We start from the raw sequence: 27,030 nt of genomic DNA, 5'->3' as shown, positions 1-27,030 counted from the left end.
CTCCATCGGACCCTATCAGGCTTTGGCGGGCCCTGTCAGGTTTGCTCAGGCCCTGTCGGGATCCGTTGGGCCTTGTCGGGTTTGCTCGGGCCCTGTCGGGCTCCTTCGTGCCCTGTCAGGTTTGCTCGGGCCCTGTCGGGTTTGCTCGGGCCCTGTCAGGCTCCGTCGGGCTCTGTCGGGTTTCCTCGGGCCCTGTCGGGCTCCATCGAGCCCTGTCAGGCTTTGTCGAACCCTGTCGGGTTTGCTCGGGCCCTGTCGGGTTTGCTCGGGCCCTGTCGGGCTCTGTCGGGCCCTGTCTGGTTTCCTCGGGCCCTGCCGGGCTCCGTCGGGCCCTGTCGGATTTGCTTGGGCCCTGTCGGGTTTGCTGAAGCCCTGTCAGGCTTCGTCGGACCCTGTCGGGTTTGCTCGGGCCCTGTTGGGCTCCGTCGAACCCTGTCGGGTTTGCTCGGGCCCTGTCAGGCTCCGTCGCGCCCTGTCGGGTTTGCTCGGGCCCTGTCGGGCTCCATCGGACCCTATCAGGCTTTGGCGGGTCCTGTCGGGTTTGCTCAGGCCCTGTCGGGCCTTGTCAGTCCCTGTCAGGTTTGCTCGGGCCCTGTCAGGCTCCGTCAGGCCCTATCGGGTTTGCTCGAGCCCTGTCGGGCTCCGTCAGGCCCTGTCAGGTTTGCTCGGGCCCTGTCGGGCCTTGTCAGGCCCTGTCGGGTTTGCTCGGGACCTGTCGGGTTTGCCCGCGTCCTGTCGGGCTCCGTCGGGCCCTGTCAGATTCGCTCGGGCCCTGTCGGGTTTGCTCGGGCCCTGTCAGGCTCCGTCAGGCCCTGTCGGGTTTGCTCGTGCCCTGTTGGGCTCCGTCGGGCCCTGTCAGGTTTGCTCAGGCCCTGTCGGGATCCGTTGGGCCTTGTCGGGTTTGCTCGGGCCCTGTCGGGCTCCTTCGTGCCCTGTCAGGTTTGCTCGGGCCCTGTCGGGTTTGCTCGGGCCCTGTCAGGCTCCGTCGGGCTCTGTCGGGTTTCCTCGGGCCCTGTCGGGCTCCATCGAGCCCTGTCAGGCTTTGTAGAACCCTGTCGGGTTTGCTCGGGCCCTGTCGGGTTTGCTCGGGTCCTGTCGGGCTCTGTCGGGCCCTGTCGGGTTTGCTCGGGCCCTGTCAGGCTCCGTCGGGCCCTGTCGGATTTCCTCGGGCCCTCTCGGGTTCCATCGGGCCCTCTCGGGTTCCGTCCGGCCCTGTCGGGTTTCCTCGGGCCCTGTCGGACTCTATCGAGCCCTGTCAGGCTCCGTCGGGCTCTTTCGGGTTTGCTCAGGCCCTGTCGGGCTCCGTCGGGCCCTGTCAGGCTTTGTCAGGTCCTGTCAGGTTTGCTCGGGCCCTGTCGGGCCTTGTCGGGCCCTGTTGGGTTTGCTCGGGCTCTGTCGGGCTCCAGCGTGCCCTGTCGGGTTTGCCCGGGCCCTGTCAGGCTCCTTCAGGCCCTGTCGGGTTTGCTCGGGCCCTGTCGCGCTCCGTGGGGCCCTGTCGGGTTTCCTCGGGCCCTGTCGGGCTCCATCGAGCCCTGTCAGGCTCCGTCGGGCCCTTTCGGGTTTGCTCGGGCCCTGTCGGGCTCCGTCGGGCCCTGTCGGATTTGCTCAGGCCCTGTCGGGTTTGCTCGAGCCCTGTCGGACTCCATCGGGTCCTGTCGGGTTTGCTCGGGCCCTATCGGGCTCCGTCGGGCCCTGTCGGGTTTCCTCGGGCCCTGTCGGGCTCCATCGAGCCCTGTCAGGCTTCGTCGGGCCCTTTCGGGTTTGCTCGGGCCCTGTCGGGCTCCGTCAGGCCCTGTCGGGTTTGCTCGGGCCCTATCGGGCTCCGTCGAGCCCTGTCGGGTTTGCTCGGGCTCTGTCGGGCTCCATCGAGCCCTGTCAGGCTCCGTCGGGCCCTTTCGGGTTTGCTCGGGCCCTGTCGGGCTCCGTCGGGCCCTGTCGGATTTGCTCAGGCCCTGTCGGGTTTGCTCGAGCCCTGTCGGGCTCCATCGGGTCCTGTCGGGTTTGCTCGGGCGCTATCGGGCTCCGTCGGGCCCTGTCGGGTTTCCTCGGGCCCTGTCGGGCTCCATCGAGCCCTGTCAGGCTTCGTCGGGCCCTTTCGGGTTTGCTCGGGCCCTGTCGGGCTCCGTCAGGCCCTGTCGGGTTTGCTCGGGCCCTATCGGGCTCCGTCGAGCCCTGTCGGGTTTGCTCGGGCCCTGTCGGGCTCCATCGAGCCCTGTCAGGCTCCGTCGGGCCCTTTCGGGTTTGTACGGGCCCTGTCGGTCTCCGTCGGGCCCTGTCGGGTTTGCTCGGGCCCTGTCAGGCTTTGTCAAGCCCTGTCGGGTTTGCTAGGGCCCTGTCGGGCTCCGTCGGGCCCTGTCAGGCTTTGTCGAACCCTGTCGGGTTTGCTCGGGCCCTGTCGGGTTTGCTCGGGTCCTGTCGGGCTCTGTCAGGCCCTGTCGGGTTTGCTCGGGCCCTGTCAGGCTCCGTCGGGCCCTGTCGGATTTCCTCGGGCCCTCTCGGGTTCCGTCGGGCCCTCTCGGGTTCCGTCCGGCCCTGTCGGGTTTCCTCAGGCCCTGTCGGACTCTATCGAGCCCTGTCAGGCTCTGTCGGGCTCTTTCGGGTTTGCTCAGGCCCTGTCGGGCTCCGTCGGGCCCTGTCAGGCTTTGTCAGGTCCTGTCAGGTTTGCTCGGGCCCTGTCGGGCCTTGTCAGGCCCTGTTGGGTTTGCTCGGGCTCTGTCGGGCTCCAGCGTGCCCTGTCGGGTTTGCCCGGGCCCTGTCAGGCTCCATCAGGCCCTGTCGGGTTTGCTCGGGCCCTATCGGGCTCTGTGGGGCCCTGTCGGGTTTCCTCGGGCCCTGTCAGGCTCCATCGAGCCCTGTCAGGCTCCGTCGGGCCCTTTCGGGTTTGCTCGGGCCCTGTCAGGCTCCGTCGGGCCCTGTCGGGTTTGCTCAGGCCCTGTCGGGTTTGCTCGGGCCCTGTCGGGCTCCGTCGGGCCCTGTCGGGTTTGCTCGGGCCCTGTCGGGTTTGCTCGGGCCCTGTCGGGCTCCGTCGGGCCCTGTCGGGTTTGCTAGGGCCCTGTCGGGCTCCGTCGGGCCCTGTCAGGCTTTGTCGAACCCTGTCGGGTTTGCTCGGGCCCTGTCGGGTTTGCTCGGGCCCTGTCGGGCTCTGTCGGGCCCTGTCTGGTTTCCTCGGGCCCTGTCGGGCTCCGTCGGGCCCTGTCGGATTTGCTCGGGCCCTGTCGGGTTTGCTGAAGCCCTGTCAGGCTTCGTCGGACCCTGTCGGGTTTGCTCGGGCCCTGTTGGGCTCCGTCGAACCCTGTCGGGTTTGCTCGGGCCCTGTCAGGCTCCGTCGCGCCCTGTCGGGTTTCCTCGGGCCCTGTCGGGCTCCATCGAGCCCTGTCAGGTTTGCTCGGGCCCTGTCGGGTTTGCTCGGGCCCTGTCGGGCTCCATCGGACCCTATCAGGCTTTGGCGGGTCCTGTCGGGTTTGCTCAGGCCCTGTTGGGCCTTGTCAGCCCCTGTCAGGTTTGCTCGCGCCCTGTCGGGCTCCGTCGGGCCCTGTCAGGTTCTCTCGGGCCCTGTCAGGTTTGCTCGGGCCCTGTCAGGCTCCGTCAGGCCCTATTGGGTTTGCTCGAGCCCTGTCGGGCTCCGTCAGGCCCTGTCAGGTTTGCTCGGGCCCTGTCGGGCCTTGTCAGGCCCTGTCGGGTTTGCTCGGGACCTGTCGGGTTTGCCCGCGTCCTGTCGGGCTCCCTCGGGCCCTGTCAGATTCGCTCGGGCCCTGTCAGGTTTGCTCGGGCCCTGTCAGGCTCCGTCAGGCCCTGTCGGGTTTGCTCGTGCCCTGTTGGGCTCCGTCGGGCCCTGTCAGGTTTGCTCAGGCCCTGTCGGGATTCGTTGGGCCTTGTCGGGTTTGCTCGGGCCCTGTCGGGCTCCTTCGTGCCCTGTCGGGCTCCTTCGTGCCCTGTCGGGTTTGCTCATGCCCTGTCAGGCTCCGTCGGGCTCTGTCGGGTTTCCTCGGGCCCTGTCGGGCTCCATCGAGCCCTGTCAGGCTTTGTCGAACCCTGTCGGGTTTGCTCGGGCCCTGTCGGGTTTGCTCGGGTCCTGTCGGGCTCTGTCGGGCCCTGTCGGGTTTGCTCGGGCCCTGTCAGGCTCCGTCGGGCCCTGTCGGATTTCCTCGGGCCCTCTCGGGTTCCGTCGGGCCCTCTCGGGTTCCGTCCGGCCCTCTCGGGTTTCCTCGGGCCCTGTCGGACTCTATCGAGCCCTGTCAGGCTCCGTCGGGCTCTTTCGGGTTTGCTCAGGCCCTGTCGGGCTCCGTCGGGCCCTGTCAGGCTTTGTCAGGTCCTGTCAGGTTTGCTCGGGCCCTGTCGGGCCTTATCGGGCCCTGTTGGGTTTGCTCGGGCTCTGTCGGGCTCCAGCGTGCCCTGTCGGGTTTGCCCGGGCCCTGTCAGGCTCCATCAGGCCCTGTCGGGTTTGCTCGGGCCCTATCGGGCTCCGTGGGGCCCTGTCGGGTTTCCTCGGGCCCTGTCGGGCTCCATCGAGCCCTGTCAGGCTCCGTCGGGCCCTTTCGGGTTTGCTCGGGCCCTGTCGGGCTCCGTCGGGCCCTGTCGGATTTGCTCAGGCCCTGTCGGGTTTGCTCGAGCCCTGTCGGGCTCCATCGGGTCCTGTCGGGTTTGCTCGGGCGCTATCGGGCTCCGTCGGGCCCTGTCGGGTTTCCTCGGGCCCTGTCGGGCTCCATCGAGCCCTGTCAGGCTTCGTCGGGCCCTTTCGGGTTTGCTCGGGCCCTGTCGGGCTCCGTCAGGCCCTGTCGGGTTTGCTCGGGCCCTATCGGGCTCCGTCGAGCCCTGTCGGGTTTGCTCGGGCCCTGTCGGGCTCCATCGAGCCCTGTCAGGCTCCGTCGGGCCCTTTCGGGTTTGTACGGGCCCTGTCGGTCTCCGTCGGGCCCTGTCGGGTTTGCTCGGGCCCTGTCAGGCTTTGTCAAGCCCTGTCGGGTTTGCTAGGGCCCTGTCGGGCTCCGTCGGGCCCTGTCAGGCTTTGTCGAACCCTGTCGGGTTTGCTCGGGCCCTGTCGGGTTTGCTCGGGTCCTGTCGGGCTCTGTCAGGCCCTGTCGGGTTTGCTCGGGCCCTGTCAGGCTCCGTCGGGCCCTGTCGGATTTCCTCGGGCCCTCTCGGGTTCCGTCGGGCCCTCTCGGGTTCCGTCCGGCCCTGTCGGGTTTCCTCAGGCCCTGTCGGACTCTATCGAGCCCTGTCAGGCTCTGTCGGGCTCTTTCGGGTTTGCTCAGGCCCTGTCGGGCTCCGTCGGGCCCTGTCAGGCTTTGTCAGGTCCTGTCAGGTTTGCTCGGGCCCTGTCGGGCCTTGTCAGGCCCTGTTGGGTTTGCTCGGGCTCTGTCGGGCTCCAGCGTGCCCTGTCGGGTTTGCCCGGGCCCTGTCAGGCTCCATCAGGCCCTGTCGGGTTTGCTCGGGCCCTATCGGGCTCTGTGGGGCCCTGTCGGGTTTCCTCGGGCCCTGTCAGGCTCCATCGAGCCCTGTCAGGCTCCGTCGGGCCCTTTCGGGTTTGCTCGGGCCCTGTCAGGCTCCGTCGGGCCCTGTCGGGTTTGCTCAGGCCCTGTCGGGTTTGCTCGGGCCCTGTCGGGCTCCGTCGGGCCCTGTCGGGTTTGCTCGGGCCCTGTCGGGTTTGCTCGGGCCCTGTCGGGCTCCGTCGGGCCCTGTCGGGTTTGCTAGGGCCCTGTCGGGCTCCGTCGGGCCCTGTCAGGCTTTGTCGAACCCTGTCGGGTTTGCTCGGGCCCTGTCGGGTTTGCTCGGGCCCTGTCGGGCTCTGTCGGGCCCTGTCTGGTTTCCTCGGGCCCTGTCGGGCTCCGTCGGGCCCTGTCGGATTTGCTCGGGCCCTGTCGGGTTTGCTGAAGCCCTGTCAGGCTTCGTCGGACCCTGTCGGGTTTGCTCGGGCCCTGTTGGGCTCCGTCGAACCCTGTCGGGTTTGCTCGGGCCCTGTCAGGCTCCGTCGCGCCCTGTCGGGTTTCCTCGGGCCCTGTCGGGCTCCATCGAGCCCTGTCAGGTTTGCTCGGGCCCTGTCGGGTTTGCTCGGGCCCTGTCGGGCTCCATCGGACCCTATCAGGCTTTGGCGGGTCCTGTCGGGTTTGCTCAGGCCCTGTTGGGCCTTGTCAGCCCCTGTCAGGTTTGCTCGCGCCCTGTCGGGCTCCGTCGGGCCCTGTCAGGTTCTCTCGGGCCCTGTCAGGTTTGCTCGGGCCCTGTCAGGCTCCGTCAGGCCCTATTGGGTTTGCTCGAGCCCTGTCGGGCTCCGTCAGGCCCTGTCAGGTTTGCTCGGGCCCTGTCGGGCCTTGTCAGGCCCTGTCGGGTTTGCTCGGGACCTGTCGGGTTTGCCCGCGTCCTGTCGGGCTCCCTCGGGCCCTGTCAGATTCGCTCGGGCCCTGTCAGGTTTGCTCGGGCCCTGTCAGGCTCCGTCAGGCCCTGTCGGGTTTGCTCGTGCCCTGTTGGGCTCCGTCGGGCCCTGTCAGGTTTGCTCAGGCCCTGTCGGGATTCGTTGGGCCTTGTCGGGTTTGCTCGGGCCCTGTCGGGCTCCTTCGTGCCCTGTCGGGCTCCTTCGTGCCCTGTCGGGTTTGCTCATGCCCTGTCAGGCTCCGTCGGGCTCTGTCGGGTTTCCTCGGGCCCTGTCGGGCTCCATCGAGCCCTGTCAGGCTTTGTCGAACCCTGTCGGGTTTGCTCGGGCCCTGTCGGGTTTGCTCGGGTCCTGTCGGGCTCTGTCGGGCCCTGTCGGGTTTGCTCGGGCCCTGTCAGGCTCCGTCGGGCCCTGTCGGATTTCCTCGGGCCCTCTCGGGTTCCGTCGGGCCCTCTCGGGTTCCGTCCGGCCCTCTCGGGTTTCCTCGGGCCCTGTCGGACTCTATCGAGCCCTGTCAGGCTCCGTCGGGCTCTTTCGGGTTTGCTCAGGCCCTGTCGGGCTCCGTCGGGCCCTGTCAGGCTTTGTCAGGTCCTGTCAGGTTTGCTCGGGCCCTGTCGGGCCTTATCGGGCCCTGTTGGGTTTGCTCGGGCTCTGTCGGGCTCCAGCGTGCCCTGTCGGGTTTGCCCGGGCCCTGTCAGGCTCCATCAGGCCCTGTCGGGTTTGCTCGGGCCCTATCGGGCTCCGTGGGGCCCTGTCGGGTTTCCTCGGGCCCTGTCGGGCTCCATCGAGCCCTGTCAGGCTCCGTCGGGCCCTTTCGGGTTTGCTCGGGCCCTGTCGGGCTCCGTCGGGCCCTGTCGGATTTGCTCAGGCCCTGTCGGGTTTGCTCGAGCCCTGTCGGGCTCCATCGGGTCCTGTCGGGTTTGCTCGGGCGCTATCGGGCTCTGTCGGGCCCTGTCGGGTTTCCTCGGGCCCTGTCGGGCTCCATCGAGCCCTGTCAGGCTTCGTCGGGCCCTTTCGGGTTTGCTCGGGCCCTGTCGGGCTCCGTCAGGCCCTGTCGGGTTTGCTCGGGCCCTATCGGGCTCCGTCGAGCCCTGTCGGGTTTGCTCGGGCCCTGTCGGGCTCCATCGAGCCCTGTCAGGCTCCGTCGGGCCCTTTCGGGTTTGCTCGGGCCCTGTCGGGCTCCGTCGGGCCCTGTCGGATTTGCTCAGGCCCTGTCGGGTTTGCTCGAGCCCTGTCGGGCTCCATCGGGTCCTGTCGGGTTTGCTCGGGCCCTATCGGGCTCCGTCGGGCCCTGTCGGGTTTCCTCGGGCCCTGTCGGGCTCCATCGAGCCCTGTCAGGCTTCGTCGGGCCCTTTCGGGTTTGCTCGGGCCCTGTCGGGCTCCGTCAGGCCCTGTCGGGTTTGCTCGGGCCCTATCGGGCTCCGTCGAGCCCTGTCGGGTTTGCTCGGGCCCTGTCAGGCTCCATCGAGCCCTGTCAGGCTCCGTCGGGCCCTTTCGGGTTTGCTCGGGCCCTGTCGGGCTCCGTCGGGCCCTGTCGGGTTTGCTCGGGCCCTGTCAGGCTTTGTCAAGCCCTGTCAGGTTTGCTAGGGCCCTGTCGGGCTCCGTCGGGCCCTGTCAGGCTTTGTCGAACCCTGTCGGGTTTGCTCGGGCCCTGTCGGGTTTGCTCGGGCCCTGTCGGGCTCTGTCGGGCCCTGTCTGGTTTCCTCGGGCCCTGCCGGGCTCCGTCGGGCCCTGTCGGATTTGCTTGGGCCCTGTCGGGTTTGCTGAAGCCCTGTCAGGCTTCGTCGGACCCTGTCGGGTTTGCTCGGGCCCTGTTGGGCTCCGTCGAACCCTGTCGGGTTTGCTCGGGCCCTGTCAGGCTCCGTCGCGCCCTGTCGGGTTTCCTCGGGCCCTGTCGGGCTCCATCGAGCCCTGTCAGGTTTGCTCGGGCCCTGTCGGGTTTGCTCGGGCCCTGTCGGGCTCCATCGGACCCTATCAGGCTTTGGCGGGCCCTGTCAGGTTTGCTCAGGCCCTGTCGGGATCCGTTGGGCCTTGTCGGGTTTGCTCGGGCCCTGTCGGGCTCCTTCGTGCCCTGTCAGGTTTGCTCGGGCCCTGTCGGGTTTGCTCGGGCCCTGTCAGGCTCCGTCGGGCTCTGTCGGGTTTCCTCGGGCCCTGTCGGGCTCCATCGAGCCCTGTCAGGCTTTGTCGAACCCTGTCGGGTTTGCTCGGGCCCTGTCGGGTTTGCTCGGGTCCTGTCGGGCTCTGTCAGGCCCTGTCGGGTTTGCTCGGGCCCTGTCAGGCTCCGTCGGGCCCTGTCGGATTTCCTCGGGCCCTCTCGGGTTCCGTCCGGCCCTGTCGGGTTTCCTCAGGCCCTGTCGGACTCTATCGAGCCCTGTCAGGCTCCGTCGGGCTCTTTCGGGTTTGCTCAGGCCCTGTCGGGCTCCGTCGGGCCCTGTCAGGCTTTGTCAGGTCCTGTCAGGTTTGCTAGGGCCCTGTCGGGCCTTGTCAGGCCCTGTTGGGTTTGCTCGGGCTCTGTCGGGCTCCAGCGTGCCCTGTCGGGTTTGCCCGGGCCCTGTCAGGCTCCATCAGGCCCTGTCGGGTTTGCTCGGGCCCTATCGGGCTCTGTGGGGCCCTGTCGGGTTTCCTCGGGCCCTGTCGGGCTCCATCGAGCCCTGTCAGGCTCCGTCGGGCCCTTTCGGGTTTGCTCGGGCCCTGTCAGGCTCCGTCGGGCCCTGTCGGGTTTGCTCAGGCCCTGTCGGGTTTGCTCGAGCCCTGTCGGGCTCCATCGGGTCCTGTCGGGTTTGCTCGGGCCCTATCGGGCTCCGTCGGGCCCTGTCGGGTTTCCTCGGGCCCTGTCGGGCTCCATCGAGCCCTGTCAGGCTTCGTCGGGCCCTTTCGGGTTTGCTCGGGCCCTGTCGGGCTCCGTCAGGCCCTGTCGGGTTTGCTCGGGCCCTATCGGGCTCCGTCGAGCCCTGTCGGGTTTCCTCGGGCCCTGTCGGGCTCCATTGAGCCCTGTCAGGCTCCTTCGGGCCCTTTCGGGTTTGCTCGGGCCCTGTCGGGCTCCGTCGGGCCCTGTCGGGTTTGCTCGGGCCCTGTCGGGTTTGCTCGGGCCCTGTCAGGCTTTGTCAAGCCCTGTCGGGTTTGCTACGGCCCTGTCGGGCTCCGTCGGGCCCTGTCAGGCTTTGTCGAACCCTGTCGGGTTTGCTCGGGCCCTGTCGGGTTTGCTCGGGCCCTGTCGGGCTCTGTCGGGCCCTGTCTGGTTTCCTCGGGCCCTGTCGGGCTCCGTCGGGCCCTGTCGGATTTGCTCGGGCCCTGTCGGGTTTGCTGAAGCCCTGTCAGGCTTCGTCGGACCCTGTCGGGTTTGCTCGGGCCCTGTTGGGCTCCGTCGAACCCTGTCGGGTTTGCTCGGGCCCTGTCAGCCTCCGTCGCGCCCTGTCGGGTTTCCTCGGGCCCTGTCGGGCTCCATCGATCCCTGTCAGGTTTGCTCGGGCCCTGTCGGGTTTGCTCGGGCCCTGTCGGGCTCCATCGGACCCTATCAGGCTTTGGCGGGTCCTGTCGGGTTTGCTCAGGCCCTGTCGGGCCTTGTCAGCCCCTGTCAGGTTTGCTCGCGCCCTGTCGGGCTCCGTCGGGCCCTGTCAGGTTCTCTCGGGCCCTGTCAGGTTTGCTCGGGCCCTGTCAGGCTCCGTCAGGCCCTATCGGGTTTGCTCGAGCCCTGTCGGGCTCCGTCAGGCCCTGTCAGGTTTGCTCGGGCCCTGTCGGGCCTTGTCAGGCCCTGTCGGGTTTGCTCGGGACCTGTCGGGTTTGCCCGCGTCCTGTCGGGCTCCGTCGGGCCCTGTCAGATTCGCTCGGGCCCTGTCGGGTTTGCTCGGGCCCTGTCAGGCTCCGTCAGGCCCTGTCGGGTTTGCTCGTGCCCTGTTGGGCTCCGTCGGGCCCTGTCAGGTTTGCTCAGGCCCTGTCGGGATCCGTTGGGCCTTGTCGGGTTTGCTCGGGCCCTGTCGGGCTCCTTCGTGCCCTGTCAGGTTTGCTCGGGCCCTGTCGGGTTTGCTCGGGCCCTGTCAGGCTCCGTCGGGCTCTGTCGGGTTTCCTCGGGCCCTGTCGGGCTCCATCGAGCCCTGTCAGGCTTTGTCGAACCCTGTCGGGTTTGCTCGGGCCCTGTCGGGTTTGCTCGGGTCCTGTCGGGCTCTGTCGGGCCCTGTCGGGTTTGCTCGGGCCCTGTCAGGCTCCGTCGGGCCCTGTCGGATTTCCTCGGGCCCTCTCGGGTTCCATCGGGCCCTCTCGGGTTCCGTCCGGCCCTGTCGGGTTTCCTCGGGCCCTGTCGGACTCTATCGAGCCCTGTCAGGCTCCGTCGGGCTCTTTCGGGTTTGCTCAGGCCCTGTCGGGCTCCGTCGGGCCCTGTCAGGCTTTGTCAGGTCCTGTCAGGTTTGCTCGGGCCCTGTCGGGCCTTGTCGGGCCCTGTTGGGTTTGCTCGGGCTCTGTCGGGCTCCAGCGTGCCCTGTCGGGTTTGCCCGGGCCCTGTCAGGCTCCATCAGGCCCTGTCGGGTTTGCTCGGGCCCTGTCGCGCTCCGTGGGGCCCTGTCGGGTTTCCTCGGGCCCTGTCGGGCTCCATCGAGCCCTGTCAGGCTCCGTCGGGCCCTTTCGGGTTTGCTCGGGCCCTGTCGGGCTCCGTCGGGCCCTGTCGGATTTGCTCAGGCCCTGTCGGGTTTGCTCGAGCCCTGTCGGACTCCATCGGGTCCTGTTGGGTTTGCTCGGGCCCTATCGGGCTCCGTCGGGCCCTGTCGGGTTTCCTCGGGCCCTGTCGGGCTCCATCGAGCCCTGTCAGGCTTCGTCGGGCCCTTTCGGGTTTGCTCGGGCCCTGTCGGGCTCCGTCAGGCCCTGTCGGGTTTGCTCGGCCCCTATCGGGCTCCGTCGAGCCCTGTCGGGTTTGCTCGGGCTCTGTCGGGCTCCATCGAGCCCTGTCAGGCTCCGTCGGGCCCTTTCGGGTTTGCTCGGGCCCTGTCGGGCTCCGTCGGGCCCTGTCGGATTTGCTCAGGCCCTGTCGGGTTTGCTCGAGCCCTGTCGGGCTCCATCGGGTCCTGTCGGGTTTGCTCGGGCCCTATCGGGCTCCGTCGGGCCCTGTCGGGTTTCCTCGGGCCCTGTCGGGCTCCTTCGAGCCCTGTCAGGCTTCGTCGGGCCCTTTCGGGTTTGCTCGGGCCCTGTCGGGCTCCGTCAGGCCCTGTCGGGTTTGCTCGGGCCCTATCGGGCTCCGTCGAGCCCTGTCGGGTTTGCTCGGGCCCTGTCGGGCTCCATCGAGCCCTGTCAGGCTCCGTCGGGCCCTTTCGGGTTTGTACGGGCCCTGTCGGTCTCCGTCGGGCCCTGTCGGGTTTGCTCGGGCCCTGTCAGGCTTTGTCAAGCCCTGTCGGGTTTGCTAGGGCCCTGTCGGGCTCCGTCGGGCCCTGTCAGGCTTTGTCGAACCCTGTCGGGTTTGCTCGGGCCCTGTCGGGTTTGCTCGGGTCCTGTCGGGCTCTGTCAGGCCCTGTCGGGTTTGCTCGGGCCCTGTCAGGCTCCGTCGGGCCCTGTCGGATTTCCTCGGGCCCTCTCGGGTTCCGTCGGGCCCTCTCGGGTTCCGTCCGGCCCTGTCGGGTTTCCTCAGGCCCTGTCGGACTCTATCGAGCCCTGTCAGGCTCCGTCGGGCTCTTTCGGGTTTGCTCAGGCCCTGTCGGGCTCCGTCGGGCCCTGTCAGGCTTTGTCAGGTCCTGTCAGGTTTGCTCGGGCCCTGTCGGGCCTTGTCAGGCCCTGTTGGGTTTGCTCGGGCTCTGTCGGGCTCCAGCGTGCCCTGTCGGGTTTGCCCGGGCCCTGTCAGGCTCCATCAGGCCCTGTCGGGTTTGCTCGGGCCCTATCGGGCTCTGTGGGGCCCTGTCGGGTTTCCTCGGGCCCTGTCGGGCTCCATCGAGCCCTGTCAGGCTCCGTCGGGCCCTTTCGGGTTTGCTCGGGCCCTGTCAGGCTCCGTCGGGCCCTGTCGGGTTTGCTCAGGCCCTGTCGGGTTTGCTCGGGCCCTGTCGGGCTCCGTCGGGCTCTGTCGGGTTTGCTCGGGCCCTGTCGGGTTTGCTCGGGCCCTGTCAGGCTCCGTCGGGCCCTGTCGGGTTTGCTCAGGCCCTGTCGGGTTTGCTCGAGCCCTGTCGGGCTCCATCGGGTCCTGTCGGGTTTGCTCGGGCCCTATCGGGCTCCGTCGGGCCCTGTCGGGTTTCCTCGGGCCCTGTCAGGCTCCATCGAGCCCTGTCAGGCTTCGTCGGGCCCTTTCGGGTTTGCTCGGGCCCTGTCGGGCTCCGTCAGGCCCTGTCGGGTTTGCTCGGGCCCTATCGGGCTCCGTCGAGCCCTGTCGGGTTTCCTCGGGCCCTGTCGGGCTCCATTGAGCCCTGTCAGGCTCCGTCGGGCCCTTTCGGGTTTGCTCGGGCCCTGTCGGGCTCCGTCGGGCCCTGTCGGGTTTGCTCGGGCCCTGTCGGGTTTGCTCGGGCCCTGTCAGGCTTTGTCAAGCCCTGTCGGGTTTGCTAGGGCCCTGTCGGGCTCCGTCGGGCCCTGTCAGGCTTTGTCGAACCCTGTCGGGTTTGCTCGGGCCCTGTCGGGTTTGCTCGGGCCCTGTCGAGCTCTGTCGGGCCCTGTCTGGTTTCCTCGGGCCCTGTCGGGCTCCGTCGGGCCCTGTCGGATTTGCTCGGGCCCTGTCGGGTTTGCTGAAGCCCTGTCAGGCTTCGTCGGACCCTGTCGGGTTTGCTCGGGCCCTGTTGGGCTCCGTCGAATCCTGTCGGGTTTGCTCAGGCCCTGTCAGGCTCCGTCGCGCCCTGTCGGGTTTCCTCGGGCCCTGTCGGGCTCCATCGAGCCCTGTCAGGTTTGCTCGGGCCCTGTCGGGTTTGCTCGGCCCCTGTCGGGCTCCATCGGACCCTATCAGGCTTTGGCGGGTCCTGTCGGGTTTGCTCAGGCCCTGTCGGGCCTTGTCAGCCCCTGTCAGGTTTGCTCGCGCCCTGTCGGGCTCCGTCGGGCCCTGTCAGGTTCTCTCGGGCCCTGTCAGGTTTGCTCGGGCCCTGTCAGGCTCCGTCAGGCCCTATCGGGTTTGCTCGAGCCCTGTCGGGCTCCGTCAGGCCCTGTCAGGTTTGCTCGGGCCCTGTCGGGCCTTGTCAGGCCCTGTTGGGTTTGCTCGGGACCTGTCGGGTTTGCCCGCGTCCTGTCGGGCTCCGTCGGGCCCTGTCAGATTCGCTCGGGCCCTGTCGGGTTTGCTCGGGCCCTGTCAGGCTGCGTCAGGCCGTGTCGGGTTTGCTCGTGCCCTGTTGGGCTCCGTCGGGCCCTGTCAGGTTTGCTCAGGCCCTGTCGGGATCCGTTGGGCTTTGTCGGGTTTGCTCGGGCCCTGTCGGGCTCCTTCGTGCCCTGTCAAATTTGCTCGGGCCCTGTCGGGTTTGCTCGGGCCCTGTCAGGCTCCGTCGGGCTCTGTCGGGTTTCCTCGGGCCCTGTCGGGCTCCATCGAGCCCTGTCAGGCTTTGTCGAACCCTGTCGGGTTTGCTCGGGTCCTGTCGGGCTCTGTCGGGCCCTGTCGGGTTTGCTCGGGCCCTGTCAGGCTCCGTCGGGCCCTGTCGGATTTCCTCGGGCCCTCTCGGGTTCCATCGGGCCCTCTCGGGTTCCGTCCGGCCCTGTCGGGTTTCCTCGGGCCCTGTCGGACTCTATCGAGCCCTGTCAGGCTCCGTCGGGCTCTTTCGGGTTTGCTCAGGCCCTGTCGGGCTCCGTCGGGCCCTGTCAGGCTTTGTCAGGTCCTGTCAGGTTTGCTCGGGCCCTGTCGGGCCTTGTCGGGCCCTGTTGGGTTTGCTCGGGCTCTGTCGGGCTCCAGCGTGCCCTGTCGGGTTTGCCCGGGCCCTGTCAGGCTCCTTCAGGCCCTGTCGGGTTTGCTCGGGCCCTGTCGGGCTCCGTGGGGCCCTGTCGGGTTTCCTCGGGCCCTGTCGGGCTCCATCGAGCCCTGTCAGGCTCCGTCGGGCCCTTTCGGGTTTGCTCGGGCCCTGTCGGGCTCCGTCCGGCCCTGTCGGATTTGCTCAGGCCCTGTCGGGTTTGCTCGAGCCCTGTCGGACTCCATCGGGTCCTGTCGGGTTTGCTCGGGCCCTATCGGGCTCCGTCGGGCCCTGTCGGGTTTCCTCGGGCCCTGTCGGGCTCCATCGAGCCCTGTCAGGCTTCGTCGGGCCCTTTCGGGTTTGCTCGGGCCCTGTCAGGCTCCGTCAGGCCCTGTCGGGTTTGCTCGGGCCCTATCGGGCTCCGTCGAGCCCTGTCGGGTTTGCTCGGGCTCTGTCGGGCTCCATCGAGCCCTGTCAGGCTCCGTCGGGCCCTTTCGGGTTTGCTCGGGCCCTGTCGGGCTCCGTCGGGCCCTGTCGGATTTGCTCAGGCCCTGTCGGGTTTGCTCGAGCCCTGTCGGGCTCCATCGGGTCCTGTCGGGTTTGCTCGGGCCCTATCGGGCTCCGTCGGGCCCTGTCGGGTTTCCTCGGGCCCTGTCGGGCTCTATCGAGCCCTGTCAGGCTTCGTCGGGCCCTTTCGGGTTTGCTCGGGCCCTGTCGGGCTCCGTCAGGCCCTGTCGGGTTTGCTCGGGCCCTATCGGGCTCCGTCGAGCCCTGTCGGGTTTGCTCGGGCCCTGTCGGGCTCCATCGAGCCCTGTCAGGCTCCGTCGGGCCCTTTCGGGTTTGTACGGGCCCTGTCGGTCTCCGTCGGGCCCTGTCGGGTTTGCTCGGGCCCTGTCAGGCTTTGTCAAGCCCTGTCGGGTTTGCTAGGGCCCTGTCGGGCTCCGTCGGGCCCTGTCAGGCTTTGTCGAACCCTGTCGGGTTTGCTCGGGCCCTGTCGGGTTTGCTCGGGCCCTGTCGGGCTCTGTCGGGCCCTGTCTGGTTTCCTCGGGCCCTGCAGGGCTCCGTCGGGCCCTGTCGGATTTGCTTGGGCCCTGTCGGGTTTGCTCGGGTCCTGTCGGGCTCTGTCAGGCCCTGTCGGGTTTGCTCGGGCCCTGTCAGGCTCCGTCGGGCCCTGTCGGATTTCCTCGGGCCCTCTCGGGTTCCGTCGGGCCCTCTCGGGTTCCGTCCGGCCCTGTCGGGTTTTTTTCAGGCCCTGTCGGACTCTATCGAGCCCTGTCAAGCTCCGTCGGGCTCTTTCGGGTTTGCTCAGGCCCTGTCGGGCTCCGTCGGGCCCTGTCAGGCTTTGTCAGGTCCTGTCAGGTTTGCTCAGGCCCTGTCGGGCCTTGTCGGGCCCTGTTGGGTTTGCTCGGGCTCTGTCGGGCTCCAGCGTGCCCTGTCGGGTTTGCCCGGGCCCTGTCAGGCTCCGTCGGGCCCTGTCGGATTTCCTCGGGCCCTCTCGGGTTCCGTCGGGCCCTCTCGGGTTCCGTCCGGCCCTGTCGGGTTTTTTTCAGGCCCTGTCGGACTCTATCGAGCCCTGTCAAGCTCCGTCGGGCTCTTTCGGGTTTGCTCAGGCCCTGTCGGGCTCCGTCGGGCCCTGTCAGGCTTTGTCAGGCCCTGTCAGGTTTGCTCGGGCCCTATCGGGCTCCGTGGGGCCCTGTCGGGTTTCCTCGGGCCCTGTCGGGCTCCATCGAGCCCTGTCAGGCTCCGTCGGGCCCTTTCGGGTTTGCTCGGGCCCTGTCAGGCTCCGTCGGGCCCTGTCGGGTTTGCTCAGGCCCTGTCGGGTTTGCTCGAGCCCTGTCGGGCTCCATCGGGTCCTGTCGGGTTTGCTCGGGCCCTATCGGGCTCCGTCGGGCCCTGTCGGGTTTCCTCGGGCCCTGTCGGGCTCCAGCGAGCCCTGTCAGGCTTCGTCGGGCCCTTTCGGGTTTGCTCGGGCCCTGTCGGGCTCCGTCAGGCCCTGTCGGGTTTGCTCGGGCCCTATCGGGCTCCGTCGAGCCCTGTCGGGTTTCCTCGGGCCCTGTCGGGCTCCATTGAGCCCTGTCAGGCTCCGTCGGGCCCTTTCGGGTTTGCTCGGGCCCTGTCGGGCTCCGTCGGGCCCTGTCGGGTTTGCTCGGGCCCTGTCGGGTTTGCTCGGGCCCTGTCAGGCTTTGTCAAGCCCTGTCGGGTTTGCTAGGGCCCTGTCGGGCTCCGTCGGGCCCTGTCAGGCTTTTCGAACCCTGTCGGGTTTGCTCGGGCCCTGTCGGGTTTGCTCGGGCCCTGTCGGGCTCTGTTGGGCCCTGTCTGGTTTCCTCGGGCCCTGTCGGGCTATGTCGGGCCCTGTCGGATTTGCTCGGGCCCTGTCGGGTTTGCTGAAGCCCTGTCAGGCTTCGTCGGACCCTGTCGGGTTTGCCCGGGCCCTGTCAGGCTCCATCAGGCCCTGTCGGGTTTGCTCGGGCCCTATCGGGCTCTGTGGGGCCCTGTCGGGTTTCCTCGGGCCCTGTCGGGCTCCATCGAGCCCTGTCAGGCTCCGTCGGGCCCTTTCGGGTTTGCTCGGGCCCTGTCAGGCTCCGTCGGGCCCTGTCGGGTTTGCTCAGGCCCTGTCGGGTTTGCTCGAGCCCTGTCGGGCTCCATCGGGTCCTGTCGGGTTTGCTCGGGCCCTATCGGGCTCCGTCGGGCCCTGTCGGGTTTCCTCGGGCCCTGTCGGGCTCCATCGAGCCCTGTCAGGCTTCGTCGGGCCCTTTCGGGTTTGCTCGGGCCCTGTCGGGCTCCGTCAGGCCCTGTCGGGTTTGCTCGGGCCCTATCCGGCTCCGTCGAGCCCTGTCGGGTTTCCTCGGGCCCTGTCGGGCTCCATTGAGCCCTGTCAGGCTCCGTCGGGCCCTTTCGGGTTTGCTCGGGCCCTGTCGGGCTCCGTCGGGCCCTGTCGGGTTTGCTCGGGCCCTGTCGGGTTTGCTCGGGCCCTGTCAGGCTTTGTCAAGCCCTGTCGGGTTTGCTAGGGCCCTGTCGGGCTCCGTCGGGCCCTGTCAGGCTTTGTCGAACCCTGTCGGGTTTGCTCGGGCCCTGTCGGGTTTGCTCGGGCCCTGTCGGGCTCTGTCGGGCCCTGTCTGGTTTCCTCGGGCCCTGTCGGGCTCCGTCGGGCCCTGTCGGATTTGCTCGGGCCCTGTCGGGTTTGCTGAAGCCCTGTCAGGCTTCGTCGGACCCTGTCGGGTTTGCTCGGGCCCTGTTGGGCTCCGTCGAACCCTGTCGGGTTTGCTCGGGCCCTGTCAGCCTCCGTCGCGCCCTGTCGGGTTTCCTCGGGCCCTGTCGGGCTCCATCGAGCCCTGTCAGGTTTGCTCGGGCCCTGTCGGGTTTGCTCGGGCCCTGTCGGGCTCCATCGGACCCTATCAGGCTTTGGCGGGTCCTGTCGGGTTTGCTCAGGCCCTGTCGGGCCTTGTCAGCCCCTGTCAGGTTTGCTCGCGCCCTGTCGGGCTCCGTCGGGCCCTGTCAGGTTCTCTCGGGCCCTGTCAGGTTTGCTCGGGCCCTGTCAGGCTCCGTCAGGCCCTATCGGGTTTGCTCGAGCCCTGTCGGGCTCCGTCAGGCCCTGTCAGGTTTGCTCGGGCCCTGTCGGGCCTTGTCAGGCCCTGTTGGGTTTGCTCGGGACCTGTCGGGTTTGCCCGCGTCCTGTCGGGCTCCGTCGGGCCCTGTCAGATTCGCTCGGGCCCTGTCGGGTTTGCTCGGGCCCTGTCAGGCTCCGTCAGGCCCTGTCGGGTTTGCTCGTGCCCTGTTGGGCTCCGTCGGGCCCTGTCAGGTTTGCTCAGGCCCTGTCGGGATCCGTTGGGCCTTGTCGGGTTTGCTCGGGCCCTGTCGGGCTCCTTCGTGCCCTGTCAGGTTTGCTCGGGCCCTGTCGGGTTTGCTCGGGCCCTGTCAGGCTCCGTCGGGCTCTGTCGGGTTTCCTCGGGCCCTGTCGGGCTCCATCGAGCCCTGTCAGGCTTTGTCGAACCCTGTCGGGTTTGCTCGGGCCCTGTCGGGTTTGCTCGGGTCCTGTCGGGCTCTGTCGGGCCCTGTCGGGTTTGCTCGGGCCCTGTCAGGCTCCGTCGGGCCCTGTCGGATTTCCTCGGGCCCTCTCGGGTTCCATCGGGCCCTCTCGGGTTCCGTCCGGCCCTGTCGGGTTTCCTCGGGCCCTGTCGGACTCTATCGAGCCCTGTCAGGCTCCGTCGGGCTCTTTCGGGTTTGCTCAGGCCCTGTCGGGCTCCGTCGGGCCCTGTCAGGCTTTGTCAGGTCCTGTCAGGTTTGCTCGGGCCCTGTCGGGCCTTGTCGGGCCCTGTTGGGTTTGCTCGGGCTCTGTCGGGCTCCAGCGTGCCCTGTCGGGTTTGCCCGGGCCCTGTCAGGCTCCTTCAGGCCCTGTCGGGTTTGCTCGGGCCCTGTCGCGCTCCGTGGGGCCCTGTCGGGTTTCCTCGGGCCCTGTCGGGCTCCATCGAGCCCTGTCAGGCTCCGTCGGGCCCTTTCGGGTTTGCTCGGGCCCTGTCGGGCTCCGTCGGGCCCTGTCGGATTTGCTCAGGCCCTGTCGGGTTTGCTCGAGCCCTGTCGGACTCCATCGGGTCCTGTCGGGTTTGCTCGGGCCCTATCGGGCTCCGTCGGGCCCTGTCGGGTTTCCTCGGGCCCTGTCGGGCTCCATCGAGCCCTGTCAGGCTTCGTCGGGCCCTTTCGGGTTTGCTCGGGCCCTGTCGGGCTCCGTCAGGCCCTGTCGGGTTTGCTCGGGCCCTATCGGGCTCCGTCGAGCCCTGTCGGGTTTGCTCGGGCTCTGTCGGGCTCCATCGAGCCCTGTCAGGCTCCGTCGGGCCCTTTCGGGTTTGCTCGGGCCCTGTCGGGCTCCGTCGGGCCCTGTCGGATTTGCTCAGGCCCTGTCGGGTTTGCTTGAGCCCTGTCGGGCTCCATCGGGTCCTGTCGGGTTTGCTCGGGCCCTATCGGGCTCCGTCGGGCCCTGTCGGGTTTCCTCGGGCCCTGTCGGGCTCCTTCGAGCCCTGTCAGGCTTCGTCGGGCCCTTTCGGGTTTGCTCGGGCCCTGTCGGGCTCCGTCAGGCCCTGTCGGGTTTGCTCGGGCCCTATCGGGCTCCGTCGAGCCCTGTCGGGTTTGCTCGGGCCCTGTCGGGCTCCATCGAGCCCTGTCAGGCTCCGTCGGGCCCTTTCGGGTTTGTACGGGCCCTGTCGGTCTCCGTCGGGCCCTGTCGGGTTTGCTCGGGCCCTGTCAGGCTTTGTCAAGCCCTGTCGGGTTTGCTAGGGCCCTGTCGGGCTCCGTCGGGCCCTGTCAGGCTTTGTCGAACCCTGTCGGGTTTGCTCGGGCCCTGTCGGGTTTGCTCGGGTCCTGTCGGGCTCTGTCAGGCCCTGTCGGGTTTGCTCGGGCCCTGTCAGGCTCCGTCGGGCCCTGTCGGATTTCCTCGGGCCCTCTCGGGTTCCGTCGGGCCCTCTCGGGTTCCGTCCGGCCCTGTCGGGTTTCCTCAGGCCCTGTCGGACTCTATCGAGCCCTGTCAGGCTCCGTCGGGCTCTTTCGGGTTTGCTCAGGCCCTGTCGGGCTCCGTCGGGCCCTGTCAGGCTTTGTCAGGTCCTGTCAGGTTTGCTCGGGCCCTGTCGGGCCTTGTCAGGCCCTGTTGGGTTTGCTCGGGCTCTGTCGGGCTCCAGCGTGCCCTGTCGGGTTTGCCCGGGCCCTGTCAGGCTCCATCAGGCCCTGTCGGGTTTGCTCGGGCCCTATCGGGCTCTGTGGGGCCCTGTCGGGTTTCCTCGGGCCCTGTCGGGCTCCATCGAGCCCTGTCAGGCTCCGTCGGGCCCTTTCGGGTTTGCTCGGGCCCTGTCAGGCTCCGTCGGGCCCTGTCGGGTTTGCTCAGGCCCTGTCGGGTTTGCTCGGGCCCTGTCGGGCTCCGTCGGGCCCTGTCGGGTTTGCTCGGGCCCTGTCGGGTTTGCTCGGGCCCTGTCAGGCTCCGTCGGGCCCTGTCGGGTTTGCTCAGGCCCTGTCGGGTTTGCTCGAGCCCTGTCGGGCTCCATCGGGTCCTGTCGGGTTTGCTCGGGCCCTATCGGGCTCCGTCGGGCCCTGTCGGGTTTCCTCGGGCCCTGTCGGGCTCCATCGAGCCCTGTCAGGCTTTGTCGGGCCCTTTCGGGTTTGCTCGGGCCCTGTCGGGCTCCGTCAGGCCCTGTCGGGTTTGCTCGGGCCCTATCGGGCTCCGTCGAGCCCTGTCGGGTTTCCTCGGGCCCTGTCGGGCTCCATTGAGCCCTGTCAGGCTCCGTCGGGCCCTTTCGGGTTTGCTCGGGCCCTGTCGGGCTCCGTCGGGCCCTGTCGGGTTTGCTCGGTCCCTGTCGGGTTTGCTCGGGCCCTGTCAGGCTTTGTCAAGCCCTGTCGGGTTTGCTAGGGCCCTGTCGGGCTCCGTCGGGCCCTGTCAGGCTTTGTCGAACCCTGTCGGGTTTGCTCGGGCCCTGTCGGGTTTGCTCGGGCCCTGTCGGGCTCTGTCGGGCCCTGTCTGGTTTCCTCGGGCCCTGTCGGGCTCCGTCGGGCCCTGTCGGATTTGCTCGGGCCCTGTCGGGTTTGCTGAAGCCCTGTCAGGCTTCGTCGGACCCTGTCGGGTTTGCTCGGGCCCTGTTGGGCTCCGTCGAACCCTGTCGGGTTTGCTCAGGCCCTGTCAGGCTCCGTCGCGCCCTGTCGGGTTTCCTCGGGCCCTGTCGGGCTCCATCGAGCCCTGTCAGGTTTGCTCGGGCCCTGTCGGGTTTGCTCGGGCCCTGTCGGGCTCCATCGGACCCTATCAGGCTTTGGCGGGTCCTGTCGGGTTTGCTCAGGCCCTGTCGGGCCTTGTCAGCCCCTGTCAGGTTTGCTCGCGCCCTGTCGGGCTCCGTCGGGCCCTGTCAGGTTCTCTCGGGCCCTGTCAGGTTTGCTCGGGCCCTGTCAGGCTCCGTCAGGCCCTATCGGGTTTGCTCGAGCCCTGTCGGGCTCCGTCAGGCCCTGTCAGGTTTGCTCGGGCCCTGTCGGGCCTTGTCAGGCCCTGTTGGGTTTGCTCGGGACCTGTCGGGTTTGCCCGCGTCCTGTCGGGCTCCGTCGGGCCCTGTCAGATTCGCTCGGGCCCTGTCGGGTTTGCTCGGGCCCTGTCAGGCTCCGTCAGGCCCTGTCGGGTTTGCTCGTGCCCTGTTGGGCTCCGTCGGGCCCTGTCAGGTTTGCTCAGGCCCTGTCGGGATCCGTTGGGCCTTGTCGGGTTTGCTCGGGCCCTGTCGGGCTCCTTCGTGCCCTGTCAAATTTGCTCGGGCCCTGTCGGGTTTGCTCGGGCCCTGTCAGGCTCCGTCGGGCTCTGTCGGGTTTCCTCGGGCCCTGTCGGGCTCCATCGAGCCCTGTCAGGCTTTGTCGAACCCTGTCGGGTTTGCTCGGGTCCTGTCGGGCTCTGTCGGGCCCTGTCGGGTTTGCTCGGGCCCTGTCAGGCTCCGTCGGGCCCTGTCGGATTTCCTCGGGCCCTCTCGGGTTCCATCGGGCCCTCTCGGGTTCCGTCCGGCCCTGTCGGGTTTCCTCGGGCCCTGTCGGACTCTATCGAGCCCTGTCAGGCTCCGTCGGGCTCTTTCGGGTTTGCTCAGGCCCTGTCGGGCTCCGTCGGGCCCTGTCAGGCTTTGTCAGGTCCTGTCAGGTTTGCTCGGGCCCTGTCGGGCCTTGTCGGGCCCTGTTGGGTTTGCTCGGGCTCTGTCGGGCTCCAGCGTGCCCTGTCGGGTTTGCCCGGGCCCTGTCAGGCTCCTTCAGGCCCTGTCGGGTTTGCTCGGGCCCTGTCGGGCTCCGTGGGGCCCTGTCGGGTTTCCTCGGGCCCTGTCGGGCTCCATCGAGCCCTGTCAGGCTCCGTCGGGCCCTTTCGGGTTTGCTCGGGCCCTGTCGGGCTCCGTCCGGCCCTGTCGGATTTGCTCAGGCCCTGTCGGGTTTGCTCGAGCCCTGTCGGACTCCATCGGGTCCTGTCGGGTTTGCTCGGGCCCTATCGGGCTCCGTCGGGCCCTGTCGGGTTTCCTCGGGCCCTGTCGGGCTCCATCGAGCCCTGTCAGGCTTCGTCGGGCCCTTTCGGGTTTGCTCGGGCACTGTCAGGCTCCGTCAGGCCCTGTCGGGTTTGCTCGGGCCCTATCGGGCTCCGTCGAGCCCTGTCGGGTTTGCTCGGGCTCTGTCGGGCTCCATCGAGCCCTGTCAGGCTCCGTCGGGCCCTTTCGGGTTTGCTCGGGCCCTGTCGGGCTCCGTCGGGCCCTGTCGGATTTGCTCAGGCCCTGTCGGGTTTGCTCGGGCCCTATCGGGCTCCGTCGGGCCCTGTCGGGTTTCCTCGGGCCCTGTCGGGCTCCATCGAGCCCTGTCAGGCTTCGTCGGGCCCTTTCGGGTTTGCTCGGGCCCTGTCGGGCTCCGTCAGGCCCTGTAGGGTTTGCTCGGGCCCTATCGGGCTCCGTCGAGCCCTGTCGGGTTTGCTCGGGCCCTGTCGGGCTCCATCGAGCCCTGTCAGGCTCTGTCGGGCCCTTTCGGGTTTGTACGGGCCCTGTCGGTCTCCGTCGGGCCCTGTCGGGTTTGCTCGGGCCCTGTCAGGCTTTGTCAAGCCCTGTCGGGTTTGCTAGGGCCCTGTCGGGCTCCGTCGGGCCCTGTCAGGCTTTGTCGAACCCTGTCGGGTTTGCTCGGGCCCTGTCGGGTTTGCTCGGGCCCTGTCGGGCTCTGTCGGGCCCTGTCTGGTTTCCTCGGGCCCTGCAGGGCTCCGTCGGGCCCTGTCGGATTTGCTTGGGCCCTGTCGGGTTTGCTCGGGTCCTGTCGGGCTCTGTCAGGCCCTGTCGGGTTTGCTCGGGCCCTGTCAGGCTCCGTCGGGCCCTGTCGGATTTCCTCGGGCCCTCTCGGGTTCCGTCGGGCCCTCTCGGGTTCCGTCCGGCCCTGTCGGGTTTTTTTCAGGCCCTGTCGGACTCTATCGAGCCCTGTCAAGCTCCGTCGGGCTCTTTCGGGTTTGCTCAGGCCCTGTCGGGCTCCGTCGGGCCCTGTCAGGCTTTGTCAGGTCCTGTCAGGTTTGCTCGGGCCCTGTCGGGCCTTGTCGGGCCCTGTTGGGTTTGCTCGGGCTCTGTCGGGCTCTAGCGTGCCCTGTCGGGTTTGCCCGGGCCCTGTCAGGCTCCATCAGGCCCTGTCAGGTTTGCTCGGGCCCTATCGGGCTCCGTGGGGCCCTGTCGGGTTTCCTCGGGCCCTGTCGGGCTCCATCGAGCCCTGTCAGGCTCCGTCGGGCCCTTTCGGGTTTGCTCGGGCCCTGTCAGGCTCCGTCGGGCCCTGTCGGGTTTGCTCAGGCCCTGTCGGGTTTGCTCCAGCCCTGTCGGGCTCCATCGGGTCCTGTCGGGTTTGCTCGGGCCCTATCGGGCTCCGTCGGGCCCTGTCGGGTTTCCTCGGGCCCTGTCGGGCTCCATCGAGCCCTGTCAGGCTTCGTCGGGCCCTTTCGGGTTTGCTCGGGCCCTGTCGGGCTCCGTCAGGCCCTGTCGGGTTTGCTCGGGCCCTATCGGGCTCCGTCGAGCCCTGTCGGGTTTCCTCGGGCCCTGTCGGGCTCCATTGAGCCCTGTCAGGCTCCGTCGGGCCCTTTCGGGTTTGCTCGGGCCCTGTCGGGCTCCGTCGGGCCCTGTCGGGTTTGCTCGGGCCCTGTCGGGTTTGCTCGGGCCCTGTCAGGCTTTGTCAAGCCCTGTCGGGTTTGCTAGGGCCCTGTCGGGCTCCGTCGGGCCCTGTCAGGCTTTGTCGAACCCTGTCGGGTTTGCTCGGGCCCTGTCGGGTTTGCTCGGGCCCTGTCGGGCTCTGTTGGGCCCTGTCTGGTTTCCTCGGGCCCTGTCGGGCTATGTCGGGCCCTGTCGGATTTGCTCGGGCCCTGTCGGGTTTGCTGAAGCCCTGTCAGGCTTCGTCGGACCCTGTCGGGTTTGCTCGGGCCCTGTTGGGCTCCGTCGAACCCTGTCGGGTTTGCTCGGGCCCTGTCAGCCTCCGTCGCGCCCTGTCAGGTTTCCTCGGGCCCTGTCGGGCTCCATCGAGCCCTGTCAGGTTTGCTCGGGCCCTGTCGGGTTTGCTCAGGCCCTGTCGGGCTCCATCGGACCCTATCAGGTTTGGCGGGTCCTGTCGGGTTTGCTCAGGCCCTGTCGGGCCTTGTCAGCCCCTGTCAGGTTTGCTCGCGCCCTGTCGGGCTCCGTCGGGCCCTGTCAGGTTCTCTCGGGCCCTGTCAGGTTTGCTCGGGCCCTGTCAGGCTCCGTCAGGCCCTATCGGGTTTGCTCGAGCCCTGTCGGGCTCCGTCAGGCCCTGTCAGGTTTGCTCGGGCCCTGTCGGGCCTTGTCAGGCCCTGTCGGGTTTGCTCGGGACCTGTCGGGTTTGCCCGCGTCCTGTCGGGCTCCGTCGGGCCCTGTCAGATTCGCTCGGGCCCTGTCGGGTTTGCTCGGGCCCTGTCAGGCTCCGTCAGGCCCTGTCGGGTTTGCTCGTGCCCTGTCGGGCTCTGTCGGGCCCTGTCGGGTTTGCTCGGGCCCTATCGGGCTCCGTCGAGCCCTGTCAGGCTTCGTCGGGCCCTTTCGGGTTTGCTCGGGCCCTGTCGGGCTCCATCGAGCCCTGTCAGGCTTCGTCGGGCCCTTTCGGGTTTGCTCGGGCCCTGTCAGGCTCCGTCAGGCCCTGTCGGGTTTGCTCGGGCCCTATCGGGCTCCGTCGAGCCCTGTCGGGTTTGCTCGGGCTCTGTCGGGCTCCATCGAGCCCTGTCAGGCTCCGTCGGGCCCTTTCGGGTTTGCTCGGGCCCTGTCGGGCTCCGTCGGGCCCTGTCGGATTTGCTCAGGCCCTGTCGGGTTTGCTCGAGCCCTGTCGGGCTCCATCGGGTCCTGTCGGGTTTGCTCGGGCCCTATCGGGCTCCGTCGGGCCCTGTCGGGTTTCCTCGGGCCCTGTCGGGCTCCATCGAGCCCTGTCAGGCTTCGTCGGGCCCTTTCGGGTTTGCTCGGGCCCTGTCGGGCTCCGTCAGGCCCTGTCGGGTTTGCTCGGGCCCTATCGGGCTCCGTCGAACCCTGTCGGGTTTCCTCGGGCCCTGTCGGGCTCCATCGAGCCCTGTCAGGCTCCGTCGGGCCTTTTCGGGTTTGCTCGGGCCCTGTCGGGCTCCGTCGGGCCCTGTCGGGTTTGCTCGGGCCCTGTCAGGCTTTGTCAAGCCCTGTCGGGTTTCCTAGGGCCCTGTCGGGCTCCGTCGGGCCCTGTCAGGCTTTGTCGAACCCTGTCGGGTTTGCTCGGGCCCTGTCGGGTTTGCTCGGGCCCTGTCGGGCTCTGTCGGGCCCTGTCTGGTTTCCTCGGGCCCTGCCGGGCTCCGTCGGGCCCTGTCGGATTTGCTCGGGCCCTGTCGGGTTTGCTGAAGCCCTGTCAGGCTTCGTCGGACCCTGTCGGGTTTGCTCGGGCCCTGTTGGGCTCCGTCGAACCCTGTCGGGTTTGCTCGGGCCCTGTCAGCCTCCGTCGCGCCCTGTCGGGTTTCCTCGGGCCCTGTCGGGCTCCATCGAGCCCTGTCAGGTTTGCTCGGGCCCTGTCGGGTTTGCTCGGGCCCTGTCGGGCTCCATCGGACCCTATCAGGCTTTGGCGGGTCCTGTCGGGTTTGCTCAGGCCCTGTCGGGCCTTGTCAGCCCCTGTCAGGTTTGCTCGCGCCCTGTCGGGCTCCGTCGGGCCCTGTCAGGTTCTCTCGGGCCCTGTCAGGTTTGCTCGGGCCCTGTCAGGCTCCGTCAGGCCCTATCGGGTTTGCTCGAGCCCTGTCGGGCTCCGTCAGGCCCTGTCAGGTTTGCTCGGGCCCTGTCGGGCCTTGTCAGGCCCTGTCGGGTTTGCTCGGGACCTGTCGGGTTTGCCCGCGTCCTGTCGGGCTCCGTCGGGCCCTGTCAGATTCGCTCGGGCCCTGTCGGGTTTGCTCGGGCCCTGTCAGGCTCCGTCAGGCCCTGTCGGGTTTGCTCGTGCCCTGTCGGGCTCTGTCGGGCCCTGTCGGGTTTGCTCGGGCCCTATCGGGCTCCGTCGAGCCCTGTCAGGCTTCGTCGGGCCCTTTCGGGTTTGCTCGGGCCCTGTCGGGCTCCATCGAGCCCTGTCAGGCTTCGTCGGGCCCTTTCGGGTTTGCTCGGGCCCTGTCAGGCTCCGTCAGGCCCTGTCGGGTTTGCTCGGGCCCTATCGGGCTCCGTCGAGCCCTGTCGGGTTTGCTCGGGCTCTGTCGGGCTCCATCGAGCCCTGTCAGGCTCCGTCGGGCCCTTTCGGGTTTGCTCGGGCCCTGTCGGGCTCCGTCGGGCCCTGTCGGATTTGCTCAGGCCCTGTCGGGTTTGCTCGAGCCCTGTCGGGCTCCATCGGGTCCTGTCGGGTTTGCTCGGGCCCTATCGGGCTCCGTCGGGCCCTGTCGGGTTTCCTCGGGCCCTGTCGGGCTCCATCGAGCCCTGTCAGGCTTCGTCGGGCCCTTTCGGGTTTGCTCGGGCCCTGTCGGGCTCCGTCAGGCCCTGTCGGGTTTGCTCGGGCCCTATCGGGCTCCGTCGAGCCCTGTCGGGTTTCCTCGGGCCCTGTCGGGCTCCATCGAGCCCTGTCAGGCTCCGTCGGGCCTTTTCGGGTTTGCTCGGGCCCTGTCGGGCTCCGTCGGGCCCTGTCGGGTTTGCTCGGGTCCTGTCAGGCTTTGTCAAGCCCTGTCGGGTTTCCTAGGGCCCTGTCGGGCTCCGCCGGGCCCTGTCAGGCTTTGTCGAACCCTGTCGGGTTTGCTCGGGCCCTGTCGGGTTTGCTCGGGCCCTGTCGGGCTCTGTCGGGCCCTGTCTGGTTTCCTCGGGCCCTGCCAGGCTCCGTCGGGCCCTGTCGGATTTGCTCGGGCCCTGTCGGGTTTGCTCGGGCCCTGTCGGGCTCCATCGG

The sequence above is a fragment of the Patagioenas fasciata genome, chromosome 29, assembly GCF_037038585.1.
Source record: "Patagioenas fasciata isolate bPatFas1 chromosome 29, bPatFas1.hap1, whole genome shotgun sequence".
In the NCBI taxonomy this organism is placed as follows: Eukaryota; Metazoa; Chordata; class Aves; order Columbiformes; family Columbidae; genus Patagioenas; species Patagioenas fasciata.
This window is presented reverse-complemented; position numbering follows the sequence as displayed.